General features: G+C 44.1%; 1 pseudogene; it reads right to left on the reverse strand.

Moving 5' to 3' along the window:
* Positions 1-1,002: 1,002 nt before the first annotated feature.
* Positions 1,003-3,754, reverse strand: LOC143565628 (receptor-like protein EIX2; annotated as a pseudogene).
* Positions 3,755-20,052: the final 16,298 nt, after the last annotated feature.

The raw sequence follows: 20,052 nt of genomic DNA on the forward strand, positions 1-20,052 counted from the left end.
TATCTACCGCCGCCACCGCGGCCACTTGCAGCTTCTGTTATGCACCTCTGCAACCTCCGATTTTCTTGAATCAGTAACCCTCATATGCATTTGATGGATATTTGAAACTTGAATTGATTAATGATGGGGAGAGATGGTGGTAATACAGTGGTTGCTTGATTGGATTTATAACTCGTGTCTGTGTTATGAATTTGAATCAATAAACATGGAATTTGTTGACGTTTCGATGGTGTATCGGAGAAAGTTGGGGTTTGGTCAACAGAATAAAACAAAAGCTACGTACCAGGAGGCTTACGAAGAAAAGAAGCAATCGAATTTCTGAATTATATTAGTTTGTTTCTCCAACAGTGTTGGCAGGGATAGGGTTTGGTGGCGACGGGTGCTGGGTGATTTGCAGGAGGAGAGAGAGAGAGAACATTTTTATACAGAGTCACGTAAGCTGTCACATAAGCAATTTTGACAACTAGGCGTGCCACGTCAGCAAATCACTAACGGAGTTTGTCATCCGTTAGTCGCGGCCCGTTAATTACAAATACACCAATAGTTGGGACTGTCAGTAGGCAATTGTAAAATTCGGACTGTTATTTACCAATAAGGCATAGTTGAGATTATTTAAAACCAATTTTCCTTTTTATTAAAGCAAAAAGATTTAAAGTTAGTTAGTAAAATGAGCAATTAAAGAAATAGCCTAATATCAAACTTTATGAAATCTTGTTAGTATTTATGTTCGTCTTTACATAACCTTTAATTGTTATGGTTAGAATTAATTTGTTTAACTTTAGTATAGGATTGCTAATTAAATATTTAAATCTATAATTCAGACATAATATAAAAACTGTAGGAACAAAATAAAATTTTAGTCTTAAAGTGACATAATTGGTTCAAATGTCATTGATCATTTTTATTTTAAATAGTTTTAGATTATTTTAAATTTCCGGCTATCGCAATTTCCAGTGTTAACTATTAAGTGAAAGCTGGCGTTTTTGAATCTAGGAGCATACCTCACTCGAAAAGTTTCTTCCTTACACGAGCAAGATTCAGTAGAAGTGATATCGTTAGCCAATCGTAAGCATTTTCAAGAGTACCAAAATAAGCCACCCTCCACCTCCTGATAAAGTGCAAACTCCCAAGTAGTCCCACAAATCCAATAACGAACCCAGGGCCCATCCCTTCATAAAACCACAATCCTGCATTATCGTCTTGATCTTCGTCCTCACTAGCATTATTGGATATTACATCATTTCCATTGCAACTTCTCATAACCGGTGGTCCACATAGTCCATTGTTTCCTTCATATATCGAAAGGTCATCTAGAGTCTGGATCTGATTTCCAACTGGAATTGGGCCTGTTAAGTTGTTGAATGACAGGTTCAAGAAACTTAGAAAGTTCAAGCTAGCTAAACTTTGAGGAATCCTACCAGAAAGCTTGTTCATCGACAAATCTAAAGATTCCAATTGCTTTAGATCTCCGATGATCGTTGGAACATATCCAGTTATAAGGTTTCCAGAAAGATTCAAATTCTTTAGCCCCACAAGATACATTAGAGAATCGGGAATTTCTCCAACAATATTGTTGTTTGAGAGGTCAAAGGATGTAAGATAGTTTCTAGTCTTGGTGTATAGCAACTGCCCTCCCTTTATGGAAGCCAAAATATTTTCTTCATAGTCATACCTATATGTAAAGGAATAGCTATAGTTTTCACTGTAAGTCTTGATCATGCCACTTAAATTTCTGAAGCAACCAGGGATCGCCCCTGTTATGTTATTATGTGCCAGGCTCAAAAATTGAAGTGTTTTAAGTTGACAAAGCTGTAGTGGAATCTTGCCTGTAAGCTTATTCATCTGGAGATTTAAAAATCTAAGGTAAGATATCTTTTCACCAATCCAGAAGGGGATACTACCGGTGAACAAATTGTTCCCTAAATCCATGGTAACCAAATAAGTCAAGTTTTGTAAGAACAATGGGATAGCCCCCTCAAATATGTTGTCGTGCAAGTGCAATGACTTCAGATAATGTATAGAACCCAATGAGCTTGAAACAACACCACTTATACTGTTATATGAAAAATCTATCACATCCAATGTAGTCAAGTTCCCTAAGCATTCCGGAAGAGTTCCAGAAAACATATTTTGTGATAAATCCAATATGCGGATGCCAGGAACGTTGCACAAGTGTACAGGAATGCTTCCTGTGAAACGATTTTTTGAGAGATTAACAAAGTCAAGACTTGGGTTCATTGATTCATTTGTTTGAGGAATATGTCCTGATAGTAAGTTATCCGAGAGATCCACATAATACATATTTGACGGAAATGTATCTAGTGATCCCTCAAATTTGTTTGAGTTCATTTGCAGAACTCCCATATGAATATTAAAACGAAATCGCGGTAGTTTGCCACCGATTTGGTTATCGGACATATCCAAATCATGAATGCGAGACAAGATGTTCTCAAACCAGCCTGGAAGTGTATCTCTAATGCTCGAGTTAGAAAGATGCAGTGTCTGAAGATTTGTTTGTGTGTGAAGCCAATTCGGGAAGCGGGGTCCGATGTTGCAAGAACTAGCTGAAAATATCCGAAGTTGGAAGGGAGCAATCCATTGGGAGCTGAAATTCAACACTAATGAATTCCCTGGCAATGTCAAACAATTTAGATTGCTTAGCATGGTTAAATGAGTTTCAGAAAGAACCCCAACCAATGAGTTACCGGAGAGATCTAGGTTCTTGAGTTTTAAAATTTTCCCAAGACTCAAAGGAATGTTCCCACTCAAGTGGTTATCATTAAGATATATGTCTTCTAGCCTTAAGAGTAGTCCAAGTCTCATGGGAATAGGACCAGAAAACTTGTTTTGTGAAAGGTCTAGATGGACAAGGCTGCTGAAATTAAATAACAAATCAGGCATCGAAGTTTCAAAGGAATTGAACGAGAGGTCGATGGAAGTAAGAGAACGAAACATTCCAAGAAAATCAGGAATTTGACCATGAAAGTCGTTACTAGCAAGGTTTAGATGCATGAGGCTAGTAAGGTTTGATAACCAGACAGGAATGGTGGAATTGATGCGGTTGAAATTGAGGTTAAGTGAATTAAGAGACGTGAAATTGATGAATTTGACGGAAGGGATATGATTAATTTCACATTGTTCCAGGTTCAATATAAGCAAAGAAGGGAGCATGCTAAGTGGATGGAACCAATCTGTATGGTTGCCAATGGTTATTCGTGACAAATCCAAGTGCCTTAATAAAGAAAGTGAAGACACCCATCCTAAATCATCTGAAATCTCTATACCATAATTGTTACTCAAATCAAGATAATGTAACCTTGAGAGGTTTCCGAGACAATGAGGAACTACTACACCAAAAAATGAACCTGATAAATTGAGATACTCCAAACGTTGAAAAGATCCTACGAATTGAGGAATGTTACCTGAGAAACTGTTCATGCTCAAGTCCAAGTAACGCAAATGCTTCAAATTCTGTAATGAAGGACTCAACTCACCTTTGAGCCCTTTGTCACCAATATCAAGTTTGGCAACATGACCATTTCGTTTTGTCACACCCAACTCCCTGCCGTTCACAACATTCTTCTCCTGACCATGTTGATAGAAGATTATATGTGTCTGTGAGGCTTTGTTTAAATACAAGAAGGGACTCCCTCTCCCTTTGGATACATGTAACATTTGAAGAATTGGTAACAATGCTTACGCCAAATTTCTGGAAGAAGATGAATGTAAAAAGGAGAAGAAAACTGGCTTTCATTTTGGAGGGATGTAAAGCAGAGTATTATGAAATCTCTTTTTGTAATGCAAAAATAAGAATCACAATAAATATAATAAATTACTAAACTTGTTTTCAAAACTGATCATATCTTTCAAGAGTTGACTTGGAGGTTTGGGGTACGTCCTCTCACACTTTGCAGTATTTTCCACGTCAACTTTCCTGTCATTATCTTTCTTGAATTATAACTTTGATCTGGTTGTAAATTTCTTGGCTTGTAATATTAAAAAGTAATTCTGTATATGATTAGAGCACCAACAGAGTGATTTTAGGTCGTTTAGAAGGGACATCCCGTTTTTGGGGGGTGACGTTTTGTTGAGGAACTTGCGGGTTGAATTAGTCAAGGTTTTTTTATGTGAAACATTTTTTTTTTCAATTGGGTTATTTTCAAAATTTTATATTTATGTGGTCTTCCTCTTTGTAATCTAAGTTACTTTTTGTTTATAATATTATAAAGATTTAATCTTTTATGAATTATTATTAAATGACACTGGAACTTTTGTGACATGTAGCATACTCCAATAGTATGAATCATGGTCTGATTTTTTCGCTCCACCGCATTATTTTGTCGCGGTGTGTATGGGGATGGAGTAATATATTAAGTTCAGTCTCACAAGCAGAGGATGAGGATCTATGGCAAATCATTAAATCTCTTTCATAATGCCAAAGTATAAATTACAATTCTTTTACAACTAACCGTATAACAGTATTTCCCTTATTTTCTGAATTATAACGTACACTTTGGTTTAGACTTGTGTCCTCAAGACTTCAACAGTAGAGACTAGAGAGCCATTGATAAAAGTCCTTCAAACACACTCATACTTGTAGTTAGTGGTGGACCTAGACTTAAGTTAGTTTCGCCATCAATAGTGCTTGACTGAAGTTTTGTCACTATCAAATGCCAAATGTTTTAATAAAAACTTAAAAATTGTTAAGAATGTACTGATTTAAACTTTCGAATCATATAAATTCGCACGTTAAAAAATGTATATTTTAACAAAATTTTGAAGCATTAATTGCTTTATGTTGGTGATCGTGTATAGGAACTATTGATGCGTGATGAAATTATATTGCATCTAATTTGCACCCTTTGTTACCATGATCTTACATATTTTGAAATTCAGTTCTCTGCTCTTGTTTATGTTTATGCAATATCATCGTGTTCGGTTTTTTAATTCAGCTGATCGAATAAGTTCAACCCTGCATCTCTCATTTGGCTATGGGAATATGATATCAGCACATCGGTGTTTGTGTTTACTCGACCCATTCTTTCTGAAAAAGACTACCCATTTCATATTGAAGTGATCAATTTTTGAACTTCTTTCATGTTTAGCATACATTTTAACAAGTGGTACCGATTTAGAAGAGAATGAAGGTAAAAATGACAAGAAAGTTGATTTTCATTTGGAGTAGGACAAATTTTCATAAAATATTTTTTTTAGGTACAAAATTTAAAATTACCAGAATTTTCTGAATGAGGCCTATCTCTCAAAGTCTTTAAAGCAATGTTTTGAAACCCGGCCCGGCCCGGCCCGTACAGTCCGACCGGGACCCGGTACTAATACTGGTCCGAGTTATGGTGTTTGACCCGTTTTCTAATAGCCCGGCCGGGTTTTGCGGGTGGCGGTTGGACCAGACCCGATGACTCGCCGGGTGAACCGGCAAAACAGATCTTGACAGCGGTTCTTGACTTGCATAAACCCAAAGCATTCTTTAACTTCAGATCTGGATGGCTCAGTCGAGCACACATCTTCAGATCTGGTTGACACCAAACAGTCGGCGTCGAAGGTGTCGTTTTTGAGTAGCCGGAAAAGAAATCGGAAATCCAAAATTAGTGAAATTACAGTTGTTGCCGGCGAGCTCTTAACGGTGGTTGACCACTCACCAAATTCCTTTATACATACATATTATTATATTATTATAATATAACTTGTATTGTAAAATATTGAAGAAACAAAGAAGATGATGGAGACGTATGCCATATGTGAAAGAAGAAAAGGTAGGGCTGCAGCAATTAAAAGTGAGAAAATAATGAAAATGGTTGTTTACTTTAAACACGAAGGACCAAGTTTGTAATTTAAATATTCTTCTTTAAAAAGTTTCCCATTATGTTCAAAATGATCATGTGTAGGGACTTAAATATTCATGAAAACTAGTAATTTTTTCATATATAAATATATATTATATATGACGTCTTTCAGGTCAAATATCGGTCCGTCCTTCCGGATCGGTTCGACCTTTGACCCGGTAAGAAGCCCGGGTCGGGTCTGAAAACATTGCTTTAAAGCACCAATTGTAGTTAGTGGTGGACTTTGGCTTACATTATTACTTTTGCCACTAACGGAATATTTATATATCTAACTATCTATATAATTAGATTGTTTACCATGAAATCTTACGTGCCACTCTCAGGTTGCTCCCCACATTATCTAGAGCCACCAGATTGCATGATTTCTAAATGAGAGTTTCTCATGCATTTGACCTGAATTAGCGGATATGAGTCTTACCAAAAGCGGATAGTTTTTAAATGAGTTATAAAATCTCATTTATTTGTGAAACTCTTTCATAATCAAACAATAATTTTTGCGGGTCATGGGTCTCACCAAAGAATAATCTTCACGGGTTATAGGTCTTACCAAAGAATAATTATAACGCTTAAACGGGTAACATCTCATTTATTTGTGAAATAACCTCTTAATCATCAAAGAATAATTTATACGGGTTATAGGTCTTACCAAACCCTAATAGCCCTTAAATGGGTTATAAGATCTCATTTATTGTTAAACACTTTCATCGTTAAACCATAATTTAATTTGTCTCTTTTACATGTTCTTTGTTGCTGGTCTATCATCTCCTTCGTCAGTTTACTTTCGATACTACCCAACATCGTCAACTACATTAACGTCCCCTTTTTCATTAGACAAATATTTGTGTTCATGTTTATTTATTTAAAAAAAATCAACATGCCCATGTTTGTTTATGTTTGTTCGTTAAAAAACTAAAAAACATACACATCTTAGTTGGAAAAACCCAAACGCTAAAAAGTATAATAAGAAACTAATATATATGTATTAAAATAAATAAAAACTACGTTAAAAAATAAAATAAATCATCATAAAATAACAAAACGATTAAAAATAAAAACTTGAATAAACTCCCGTAACACGGGAGGATCAAACTAGTAAAGTTTATATATTTATATCTATATAAGAGTGTGTAACAAAATTTTGAAGCATCAAAGTCGTGTACTAGATTCCAAGTACCAACTGAAACTATCGGGCATGTATCATTCTCCCACATAGCACTTTTAAAGCTTTTTTACTTCTCATTAAGGAGTAAGTTTTTGCAAAGGTGTAGGTCTTAAGAATGGATCTCACAACTATTTCTTGGATAACCATTAAATGCTTGATTTGGTACTTTGGCATCAACCACTTAGATAACATTTAAATGCTTGATTATCTTGGTGGAAAAAAATAGGTACATAAGCTCGGATGCAAGCAGCTGCATATATAACACGCTTCACATAATAACAGAGGCATATCAACTCTATTAATATATATTTCACAGTGAAGAGGTAGGTCCCAGCAGAGCCCAGTTGGACCCGCAAGACTCACCTTGAACAGGGACGTCTGCGCAACGACCAACTGCTCCCGCAGGACCCACCATGCTCAGAGAACCTTACGCGCAGTACGCCAGCTGTACCCGCAGGGAAAGCCTCCCAATGGGGAAGTACCCCGCCTGTTCCCGCAGTTGCGGATACAAGCCATCAGGGAAGGCTACCCGCACTAACAGCAAGGCTACACGCACAAGGCACTAGCTACTTCAGTAGTCACATGAAGGAATGAGCAAGGCGGGAATACTCCCGCCTAAATGAGCCAGTCCGTATGCTTCTGGAAGATCTTTTGTACTATACCTACTAAGGTATGGGCAGAACAGACGATTTGACCAGAACAGCCCATGAACCAATCACAGGGTGACAGCTCACCGACAACAGTACGAGGAAGAGCACCCTCTAGTACTGTTTGTCACTATTAGCCGCTGCCTACTCACCAACCCTTACGATAGGACGTGCGCAGCCTACAGTTGGTGGAACAGTGCGTAGCCGGCAGTAAAGGAACAGTGTACAGCCGACCTTGTTACTGTCGGCCGTAGCCTATCCACCAACCAGCATGGCCTGTGCGTAGTCCACTGTTGGTGGAACAGGAATACTATTCAGCCGGCTGTACCTTCTAGGAAACCTACCTTCGGCTATAAATACTCCAACACCTTGGAATGGTAAGGAGATCATCTTATATCTTTCTTATCTAGCAATCTCTTAATATACACTTATATTCAGAGCAATCTAGTCTGATTCTCACGCCGGAGGGTGGTCACAATGAGGAACCCCCCCCCCTTCTCAGTGACGAGCTTACGGTCTCTGTTTTGCAGGTCCCCTGAAGAACAACCTTCTCTGCTGGACCTCATCCTCGTGGGAAACATTACTTAACCCCCAGATTATCTATAATCTGCCCAGGATTCACTTAGTGTTTCTTCATTGGCGCCATCCGTGCAGAAAAGCTAGAACTAATTATTAGTTTTTTCAAAATTTCTGAAGAAATGGTTAATGTTACTCCGGTCCCAAGGCCCGTAATCGACCAAGAAACCCCGGTAACCACAACCCCAGCAACTGTGGGGAACACCGGCGGTTATACAAATCTTACGAACACTACCCCGGTTACCCAAGCCGGGGCAAGTGCAGTAAATATTCCACTGGGGTTCACTGATGCCCAGTTGGAAAAACGAACGAGGGTCCCTCGCCAAACACTAGATCAAGTTAAGGCGTGGGCCGAAGCACGTCAGAAAGAGTTCCAAGCTGAATTGGATGAACGCTTGCGTTCAGTTCAACAGGCTGACGAATTCGGCAGTACTCGCCAACATCTCAATATGAACAGTGAGTGCGAGTACTCAGACGATGAGAGGGAAGAATCCGATACCGACGCAAACCCTCGCCATAAGGCGAAAGGGAAGCGTAAGGAAACGGACTTCCAACCGAAAAGGAATTTTGGGGAAGCCTTTAAACCAACGAATGCGGAGAGAAACCCGCGTGACTTCTCCAAAACCTTTAGACCAACTGCTACAAATGAAGGAAAGTCAAAGTTCGCAAGGGACATTGCGGAAGCAAACGCCCCGAGAAGTGCCAAACAAATGTCCAACATTGGCACTTATGATGGTCTATCCGACCCAGACGACCACTTGAACAGATTCATTGCGGGGGCAACCGTCAGTAACTGGACGGAACCCACGTGGTGTTATATGTTCCAGATGACTCTGGTTGGAGCGGCCAGGGCATGGTTCGATCGTTTACCGGTCCACCACATATATGATTGGGCGGACTTTCAAAACAAGTTCAGCCAACACTTCAGCCAACAAAGGAAATATACTGAAGAACAGTGGACGATCCTCAACTGCGTCAGAGAGGAGGATGAATCTTTACTAGACTTCATCACTCGCTTCAACTCCAAAAAGCTAAGTCTGGGCAACATAAGTGAAGATCTTGTTCGCGCCGCATTCATCCAGGGCGCAGAATACCCAGAGCTTATCCGCACATTGACGGGTAAGGACGGCATGCCATCCACATGGGATGCCATCATGACGGCAGCCAAGCGCTTTGCCGAGACGGAGACGCAACTGGGAAGGGATCTTCCCCAGAGTACACACCTCTACACGCAAAGGACCAGAGAAAACAATGTTCGGATCGCCCGGCAGAACAAAAAGAGGAAGCTAGGTATTTGGCAGTCATGGGTAAACTTTGACACCTCATCCAGCTCTCACCCTCTTGTTGGCGGAAGAAATAACACACACCCTTCAAGCCAAAAACACCGGTGGACGCCACTCACCAAAAGCGTTACGGAGATATTTGCCACTGAAAAGCTACCATGGCCAAAAGCTCCAATGATCCGGCAGCGACCTAATGCGGATCAGAGCAAATCCTGTGACTTCCACGGGACAAAAGGTCATAGTACGGAAGAGTGTACATCCTTGAAGGATATTGTTGAAGCATTCATCAAGGATGGAAGACTGGCACACCTGGTGGCATCAATCAAGAAGGGAGGAAGGAACGACAACCGGTACCGAGGCAACGGACGAAAGCCCGTTGACATCAGCATCAACATGGTTCATGGTAAGATCAGAGGAAGAAAAAGGCGAACGACAGAACCATGTGCGTGGAAGGAAGCGGAGGTGCGCTTCCCGCGAGTGCCAGGAGGACCCAGCAAAGAAGGCCCTATCGTCATCAAAAGCCAGCTGGGGCACTACATCACTTCTCGCACTCTTGCTGACAACGGCGCCTCGTCAACGGTGATGTACAGGCAGTTCTTCGACAAGCTAGATGACGAAGACAAGGAACGCCTGGAAACGATCTGCGCCTCGATGGAAGGGTTCGATGGCAGCACAAACACCCCCCTGGGTATCCTATCTTTCCCCGTCACTCTTACGGACGGGAATCACTCACCCACAGAAGACGTGGATTTTGTCGTAATGAGGAAGCCACACCACACATACGACATTCTCTTCGGAAGAGACGGGATGGCAAGATTCAACGCCGTGGTATCCTCAGTCCACGGCATGATGGAATGGCCAACAGCTGAGGGTGTAGCGATGATCACCGGCATTCCCCAGGTATGCATCGCATCTGTCTCATCTAAACCCAAACCAAAGATGGCTAAACCAACCATCACCGAACCAGAAAGATGGGCTTTCAACGGCAAATACCCTGACCAGGCAGTCTCCATTGGCCCAACAGTTGTTGATCCCACACGCACCTTACTCAAGCGCTTATTACAAAAAAACGCTGACATCTTCGCGTGGACACCAGCTGACATGACTGGTGTACCCCGAAGTAAGGCAGAGCATAAGCTCAAATGCGATCCGGTTGTTACGCCAATCGTACAAAAGCGCAGAGTAATGGGGCCAGAACAAACTAACGCGTGTAGAACCCAAGTCAAAGAACTCCTTGACGCAGGCATCGTACGCGTTAGTAGGTATCAAACTTGGGTTGCAAATCCCGTTATGGTACCGAAGAATAACAAACAATGGCGCATGTGCATAGATTTCAAGGACTTGAACAAAGCATGCCCCAAAGATTGTTATCCGTTACCTGAAATTGATCTTAAGGTGGATTCGTTGGCACCGTTCCGCCTTAAATGCTTCCTGGACGCGTATAAGGGGTACCATCAAATCCACATGGCCGTTGATGATCAGGACAAAACCGCTTTTCGGACGCCCGATGGCACATTTTGTTACCAAATGATGCCATTCGGACTTAAGAATGCCGGGTCCACATACCAACGCCTGATGGACAACCAGTTTCATGCCCAAATTGGGAGGAACTTGGAAGTCTACATGGATGACTTGGTCATCAAAAGCCCTGACCCAGAAGCGATGTTGAAAGACATCGAAGAAACTTTCAACACGCTCAGGAAGATAAACATGAAGCTCAACCCGAGCAAGTGTGCCTTTGGAATGGAAGAAGGGAAGTTCTTGGGGGTCATCGTCACTAAAGATGGCTTAAGAGCGAACCCTGAAAAGGTCGAAGCCATAATTAAAATGGAATCACCTACCACCATCAAACAGGCTCAGACACTGAATGGACGACTAGTGGCACTTAATCGCTTTTTGGCAAACCACGCGGATAAGTCGTTTCCCTTCGTGTCAACGTTGAGAAACTGTTTAAAGAAAACGCACTTCCGCTGGACACCAGAAGCGGAAGCAGCTTTTCAGGAGATTCGGTCACGCTTGATCGAACTCCCAACGCTCACAGCACCAAAAGCGGGAGAGGAGTTAATCCTATACCTTTCCGCAACAGATAGAGCAACCGGGGCAGTCCTGCTAGTAGAGCGAAAAGGCATCCAGATGCCAATCTATTATGTCAGTCGTATCCTAACAGACGTAGAAACCCGGTACTCTACCCTCGAAAAATTAGTCTTAGCACTTATACACGCTTCACGCAGGTTAAGACGATATTTCCAGGGTCACCCAATCACCATTCTCTCCAACTTCAAACTTGCAAAAGTTCTAGGCAAACCCGAGTTATCGGGACGCCTAGCCAAATGGGCAATTGAGTTAGGGGAGTACGCGATAAAGTATAAGCCAAGACCAGCCATAAAAGGCCAGGTTTTGGCCGACTTTATTGCAGAAGTGCCTGCATCGCGGGAAAAAGAGTGCCAGGAAGAGGCTCAACCCTCTCCAGCACAAGACATCAATGATGTCTGGCGACTCTACACTGATGGAGCAGCCAGTAACGAGGGTTCAGGCGCAGGGCTGAAACTAACCAACCCAGCAGGCCAAGAATACACTTACGCTATTCGACTGGATTTTCCAAGTACGAATAACGAAGCCGAGTATGAGGCATTCTTGGCTGGGCTGAGAATTGCGCGTAAGATGGGAGTGAAACACTTAGAAGCCCACGTGGATTCCATGTTAGTAGCCAATCAAATCAATGGGACGTACACGGCCGTGAACGACACAATGGCCCTGTACCTCGCACAAGCAAAATCCCTTATGCGCGATTTCAACGACTGCAAAGTCATACACGTCAAGCGAAGTGAAAACAAATCTGCGGATGCGTTAAGCAAGCTTGCATCGTTAGCCTTCACCCACTTAGGAAAGGACATCCGCATTGAACTCCTCGAGACACCTTCGGTCCCGCACAAGGAAATTTGTGTCATCCAAACCGGCACAGAAACATGGATGACACCAATAATAAAATACCTTGCGGCAGGTACACTGCCAGAGTCAAAAACACAGGCAAGAAAACTACGCTGTAAAGCACTGAATTATCAACTCATCGTTGCCATCCTTTACAGACGTAACTTTCTTGGCCCACTCTTAAGATGCGTGGACAACCAAGATGCTGACTACCTCCTAAGGGAAGTACACGAAGGCATCTGTGGAGTACACGCAGGTCCCCGCGCTGTTGTAGCTAAGCTAAACAACGCGGGATACTTTTGGCCAGGGATGCATACGGATGCGCTGGCATACATCAGAAAATGCAGGTCTTGCCAGCTTTACGCACCCAACACGCACCGCCCGAAGAATGAACTTGTTCCAGTCACCTCTTCATGGCCATTTCAGAAGTGGGCCATCGATGTGACAGGCCCATTTCCTACAGCAGCAGGAAATGTTCAATTCCTAGTGGTAGCCATCGACTACTTCACCAAGTGGATAGAAGCAAAACCCTTAGCCCAAACAACCGCGAAACATATCAAAAAGTTTATTTGGGAATTTATTATTTGTCGTTTTGGACTTCCACAGAATTTGGTGAGCGATAACGGCACCAACTTTGCTGACAAGAAGCTACAACAGTGGCTGAAAGAACTTCAAATCACCCACACCTTTACCTCAGTGGCACACCCGCAAGGTAATGGTGAGGTGGAAAGAGCAAATAAAAGCATCGTTGAAGGTATAAAGAAAAGACTCTTGGAACACAGATCCGGCTGGGTGGACGAGCTTCCGCACGTCCTTTGGGCAAACAGAACGCTGAAAAAGGCCAGTACGGGAGAAACCCCGTTCAGCCTCACTTATGGCACTGAAGCCATGGTCCCGGTCGAAATTGGTTTACCCTCACCAAGGGTCTTGATTCAGCCAGAAGACAATGATGCGGAAAGACGGTTAGATCTTATGCTAACCGAGGAACGCAGAGACTTAGCCGCAGTGCGTGAAGAGAACTACAAGCGACAAATGCAAAAGTACTACAACACGCGGGTAAAACTCTGCAACTTCAATGTAGGAGACTACATACTGCGTAACAACGAGGCTTCGAACCAAGAACGCCCAGGAAAGCTGGCCCCGGTCTGGGAAGGGCCATACATTATCAAAGAAGTTCTGGGAAAGGGCGCGTACCGGCTCGAAAGGCTCGATGGCACTCCCATCCCAAGAACATGGAATGGAGCTCAATTACGCAAATGTTATATGTAGATCAATTCCAAACTTGTAAAGAAAAGGCCTAGAGCCACTTCTAATGGAAATGATTCTCCTTTCACAATGTGTTAATAGCCTTACCTTTATACTTATGAACTTCTCACACTAATGTGCCGGTATTCACCGCATAAATAGGGGAAGAAGTAAGTCGTTACGTGTGGAAGGCGGCAAAACCCGCATAAACACACGGTAAAAATTTCAAGTTTTAAGGAAAACCTACACGCAGGTCAGATGTAAGTAAAGTTTAGCCATCCTTGTAAGTGCAAGTGACGGTCTTAACCGCACAATCACGAACAAGGAGGCAAAACTTCAACCTATCATCCACCACGTCCAAAGGTTAACTTATTCTGAACACTTAGAAAATTTCAAAGGAAAAGATGAGGAAAACTTCCACGCAGGTTGGATATAAGTAAAGTTAAGCCATCCTACTAAGTGTAAGTGACGGTCATACCCGCACAATCATGAAAGAGGAAGCGAAACAAACTTATAATTTGCCACGTTAAAAAGTTAACTTGTCTAAGTACTAAAGAAATTGCTAAGTTAGATCAAAACATGCGTAAAATAAACAAGGCAAAGAACTAACACAATCTTTATTTCATCAAATTCAAATATTACAAAGATAGCTATACAAAAGCTAAAATCTATGCTAATGGTGGAAAGGGATCTTCAGAATCAAGCTTCAGGACCACTTCCACTTGGACCCGTTCCATCAGCAGAGCGTGGTGGTTCAAGGAAAGCTTTAAGGATAGCTAGCCCATCATCAGCAGCAGCGACTTCGTTCACCTTCTCCACCACCGGATGCGGGAAGGCGGCATACTGGTTCACTGCTTGGTCATAAACAGCTTCACTATCCACATCATACAAAGGGAAGTTGGAAGGCGGGATGCCTTTCTCAACGAACCCTAGACCAAGCAGGAAGCCGGCCTTTTCCCCATCCTCATGAGAAGCGTTGAGGGCTGCGCTCATAGCATCGTCATAAGACGTCTTTGAGAAGACCCGATGCACAACCTACAAAGAAAAAATACAAGTATCAGAACCTTTTCTATTTACAAAGAAAAGCGTAAAGACATGAAAAGCTTACCCGAGACAACGCTTCTCGAATAAGCCATTCCTTGGCAACCAGAGCTTCTTGGAGGGCGGCTTGAGCTTGGGTACAGGCGCGTTCGGCTTCGCTTTTATTAAGGTTGGCAAGCAACACTTCCTTTGCAGCAGCCTCTTCGACGCCCTTTAGCTTCCGCTCAGTGTGGTTAAGCACGCCCCTCTGGTCCAGGATCTCTTGGAGCTTCTTCGCGTCCTCCATCGCCAAGGCATCATGAGCCTGCTGGAGAGCCTCTAATTTGGCTTTAAGCTCTTCATTCTCCATGCGTAGAGGCTCAGCAACAGCTTCAGCCTTGGTGGCCCTTTCAGTTGCGTTCCTAGCAGTTTCCTTAGCCAGCCGAAGCTGTTCATTAACAGCTTGGGCAGCCTTGGAGCGAGCCTCGAGACGGGCCTGAACCTCAACTTCAAGGGCCTTGAACGCCTTCTCCTTCTCCGCCGCCGCGGCGGAAAGCCTCCTATTCTCCTCCCGGACAGCCCGCGCCTGAGCTACTTCCTGAAGGCGAGCTGCTTTTAACTTGTCGTTTTCACGACAAAGCAGCTCGACGCGCGGCTGCATCCGGGCCAGGAGAACCCGAAGCTCATTGCTTAGCCTACCCTCCTGGTAGCTAGCCATGGCTTCCCCCAACGCACCACTGGGAGCAGCGTGACGAGCCCACTCCACGCACTCCACAGGTGTGCGAAGGGTTGTTCCTCGCGGATGTTCCATCGTGGAACATACACTTCATTGGAATCCGACACTGCAAAAAACAAAAAGCAGTTAGGAAAAGATGATAATATATATATATATATATATATATATATATATATATATATATATATATATATATATAAAAAATAGGCCAAAAGAACCCTACGCACCTGTAGGGTCAATAACAGGCCGATAGCCGCCAAACCCGTCACATGAACCCAAGGGAAATCCGTCCAAGAGGTCAGGTAGATGGGAAGGGGGCAGAGGTTGGCGAAAAGCCCCATGCGTACCTGAAGGATCGGCCGTCGAGGCCGATGACGGAGGAGGCATGGTGAAGTCCGCCGTGGTCGCCGCTGCGGAGTCCGCAGCAAACGTAACCGCCGGCTCGGTAAAAGATGCGGTAAAAATGGCACTCACAGCCGGCGGTGACGTCATCACAGCTGGAACAGTCGGCTCAGAGTGAGCAACTGAACCAGCGGAAGCAGGCGCAGGCGCCTGGGTCGTCGCCTCAGGTAGGCTGACCAAGCCTACCGTCATGGGCGGAGGGGTACTCTGCGCTCCACCCTGGAATGCGTCAACATCCACGCTTGCACAAAGAAGATTAAGTATTAATGATGAAAGACTATGAAGTTAAAGATAAAGGAAGTCTGTACTTACGGGTTTTCTTGAGCCTGAAAGTGCGGACGGGCGGGGATGAACCCGATGGAGCCGGCCTCTTCACGCCGGTCACCATTGTCATCCTGGGCCCTCCGGAGGTAACAATCGTCGCAGCCTCCGGAGCGGTCTTATCACCACCGGGATTCCCCGCCACCTCTTCGCTCTCGGTCTCCGAATCAGACCGAGGCGCCGGATCGGCAGTGGAGGCCACCTTCTCCTCCCCCTTCCCGCCGGCAGCCTTCTTCTTCCGCACCAACGGAGGACCATCTGCGGATTCCTCATCAGAACATACGATTAGAGGAATTCCAGCAGAGGTTTCAACATTGAGGGGTCGAGGGTCGAATAGCGCCTTACCTGGCCGCCTGGCGCTAAGGATCTCGTGGCCTAGCGGATAGACCTCCACGAACCGATCCGCCGTTTGTTTTAGGATGGGCAACTCGTTCTCGTCTAGAGCGCGAGTACCCATCCGAGCGGGACCGTCAGCCTCCCGCGGGTGCATGAGCGACTGCAAGTCGTTCCCCTCTGAAATAAACAGGAAAGAAGTTAGAAGAGATTCTAAACCAACAAAAAGAAACAAGGCATACCGTAAGGAACAGAGTTCAAACCGTATTAGAGGACGATCGGAATCTTTCGCGCATCCGCATTCTTCCACACCCGGCTCATCCCGAGCATCACCATCCCGGACTCCGCAAACCGGTAAACCGGAGATTGGACCCGGGATATCTTCGAGAACCATTCCGCCTCCTGGTAGTTGGAGGCGTGAAGGCTGGGAAGTGCTTGCCCGTTCTTGAATTTCATGGCAAGGGGGATGGCGCGAGCGGAGATGTAGAAGAACTCCCGCTTCCACGAGCGAAGACTGCGCTCGGTTGCGCAAATCTTCAAACCCTTAATTCGGGTTATCAACGTATACCACCCCTGGATGCACCTCCAAGTGTAAAAGGTCATCAGGCGGTCAACATAGGGCTCAATGCCCAGAATCCGGCACACCCACTCGAAGTGCCGAATCTTGGCAATCGCCATCGGGTGCACCTCGGTCAGGTGCACACCGTGCCTCTCCAAGACACGGTACACAAACTTTGTCAATGGGAACCTAAGATTCCCATAAACAAAGAATACAGCATATACCCCGATCTTGCCTCTGGGGGCATCGTACACCGTCTGATGGGGTTCAGGAAACTCAGGCTCGAGAGACTCGAGCATGAACTTCCTGACGACGTACTGATACAGATCGACAGGCAGAGCACACTGGCACTCGCCAGCAGTACTCTTGTCATCGGCTGTAGATTCGAGATCACGAGACGACATCTTGCAGATATGAAAAGAGAAAACGATTTCAAGGGAATGCTCGACTGAAAAGATGAGTATTCGCCGGAAATCGTTTTGAAGATGAAGAGAGAAGTGAAAGTGTGAATTGCAAAGGACCCTCTCCCCCTTTATATACTAATCGCAATTAATGCGATGAATTTAATGCGGAAGAGAGAGAAATCGAAGGCGCAATGAAACTATGACACGTGGCAAAAAGCAAGCTGGCAACAACTGTTGAAAGGACGCGTACCATTAATTTCGCGGCCACGCGCCCGAAAAATCGCGCCCACGCGCCTGAAAAAGCGTCTGAAATGACCAGGTACTGTCACGTCACCATAACTTCCTGCACGTCCTGACACAGTCAAAAGAAACCGTCGCACGACGTTTCAGAGGTTTGGACTGTTCTTATCCTTTCACCAACTCTTCGAATTTCAAAATTCAAAAAGATTCAAAAGTAAGCGGGAAAATACCCCTTACCTTGGCAACCAAGTAACCATAAGACGGGTGCGGGTACAGTGTCAAGGCAAAACCCTTCACATACTTAGCACCCGCAGGGAATTGACGCCAGGAATACCTTGGAAGTAAAGTAACCATAAGACGAGTGCGGGTACAGTGTCAAGGCAAAACCCTTCACATACTTAGCACTCTGCAGGGAATTCAAACCAAGAAGGATATTCTGGGCCATGCTTGCGGAAACGGGAATAACATCCCCGCGTAACGGGAACGTCGAGAACTATATTGTTTGAAACTCCAAGATGGAATTGGTGGTTTTAGCATAGTTGATCAGTATGTCGAAAACTACCAAAACCCCATGGAGAATCCACACAAGTGGGACTCAACGCTCCTGACTTGCGAGGAGGTTACAAACCTACCCGCTTCATACCCAAAGATCAAGCAGAAAAGTCAGGAATTTCTGCGTGACATCAGGAAAACCGCGGGAAGAATCACCACGGAAAACCTAAAAACTAAACCCTTTTCAAAACCCCTTGCTAAGTCCAAAAGTTCACCTCACTTATTAATAATTCATGAGAAGAACATTGGACTGGGGGGACTTGAAGAGGTAGGTCCCAGCAGAGCCCAGTTGGAACCGCAAGACTCACCTTGAACAGGGACGTCTGCGCAACGACCAACTGCTCCCGCAGGATCCACCATGCTCAGAGAACCTTACGCGCAGTACGCCAGCTGTACCCGCAGGGAAAGCCTCCCAATGGGGAAGTACCCCGCCTGTTCCCGCAGTTGCGGATACAAGCCATCAGGGAAGGCTACCCGCACTAACAGCAAGGCTACACGCACAAGGCACTAGCTACTTCAGTAGTCACATGAAGGAATGAGCAAGGCGGGAATACTCCCGCCTAAATGAGCCAGTCCGTATGCTTCTGGAAGATCTTTTGTACTATACCTACTAAGGTATGGGCAGAACAGACGATTTGACCAGAACAGCCCATGAACCAATCACATGGTGACAGCTCACCGACAACAGTACGAGGAGGAGCACCCTCTAGTACTGTTTGTCACTATTAGCCGCTGCCTACTCACCAACCCTTACGATAGGACGTGCGCAGCCTACAGTTGGTGGAACAGTGCGTAGCCGGCAGTAAAGGAACAGTGTACAGCCGACCTTGTTACTGTCGGCCGTAGCCTATCCACCAACCAGCATGGCCTGTGCGTAGTCCACTGTTGGTGGAACATGAATACTATTCAGCCGGCTGTACCTTCTAGGAAACCTACCTTCGGCTATAAATACTCCAACACCTTGGAATGGTAAGGAGATCATCTGATATCTCTCTTATCTAGCAATCTCTTAATATACACTTATATTCAGAGCAATCTAGTCTGATTTTCACGCCGGAGGGTGGTCACAAGGAGTAACCCCCCCCCCTTCTCAGTGACGAGCTTACGGTGTCTGTTTTGCAGGTCTCCTGAAGAACAACCTTCTCTGCTGGACCTCATCCTCGTGGGAAACATTACTTAACCCCCAGATTATCTATAATCTGCCCAGGGTTCACTTAGTGTTTCTTCACACAGTTAATAGTCAAAACATGAAAGATTTTCCACTCGCCCACTTGATATGAAAACAGAGTACTTGTCACCATCTCTATGTTACGGCTTGTAGGTCTCCTCATAACCGGACCGATCCAACCCAATGTGAGCTCCCTTTAGGTGGTTGATTACACCATAAAGACACAAAGTAAAATGAAAAACAAGTTTTCTATTTAATTATAGCTAAACCATTTCTTCTAGAGGCTTTCTCCTCGTTGAAGCTAAACACGTGCATCGAAGCTCTTGTCTCGGATCCAGATTGCTCGCTAACTTTGACCGATTGATTGACCAAAAATATATTTAACAGGTTTTGTCACATTTATATCGCAAGTCATGGTTTTTGGCCTTAGACGTCTTATAATGTTGAACTGCATTTTTTGCATTCACATTCTATAGTGTGATCAGAATGTAGTGATGAATTCGGTTGAAATATTCATGTACAATTTTGTGAATTTGTAAAAAGTTTTGGTTTGATTTGTGCTTCTATAAATTTACGTCATATTGATATATTTATATATGTGGAAAAGCTAGAAAA

This window comes from Bidens hawaiensis, unplaced genomic scaffold (genome assembly GCF_021521415.1).
Source record: "Bidens hawaiensis isolate Kalapana, Puna unplaced genomic scaffold, B.hawaiensis_p1.1 tig00022500_1, whole genome shotgun sequence".
NCBI classification, from domain to species: domain Eukaryota; kingdom Viridiplantae; phylum Streptophyta; class Magnoliopsida; order Asterales; family Asteraceae; genus Bidens; species Bidens hawaiensis.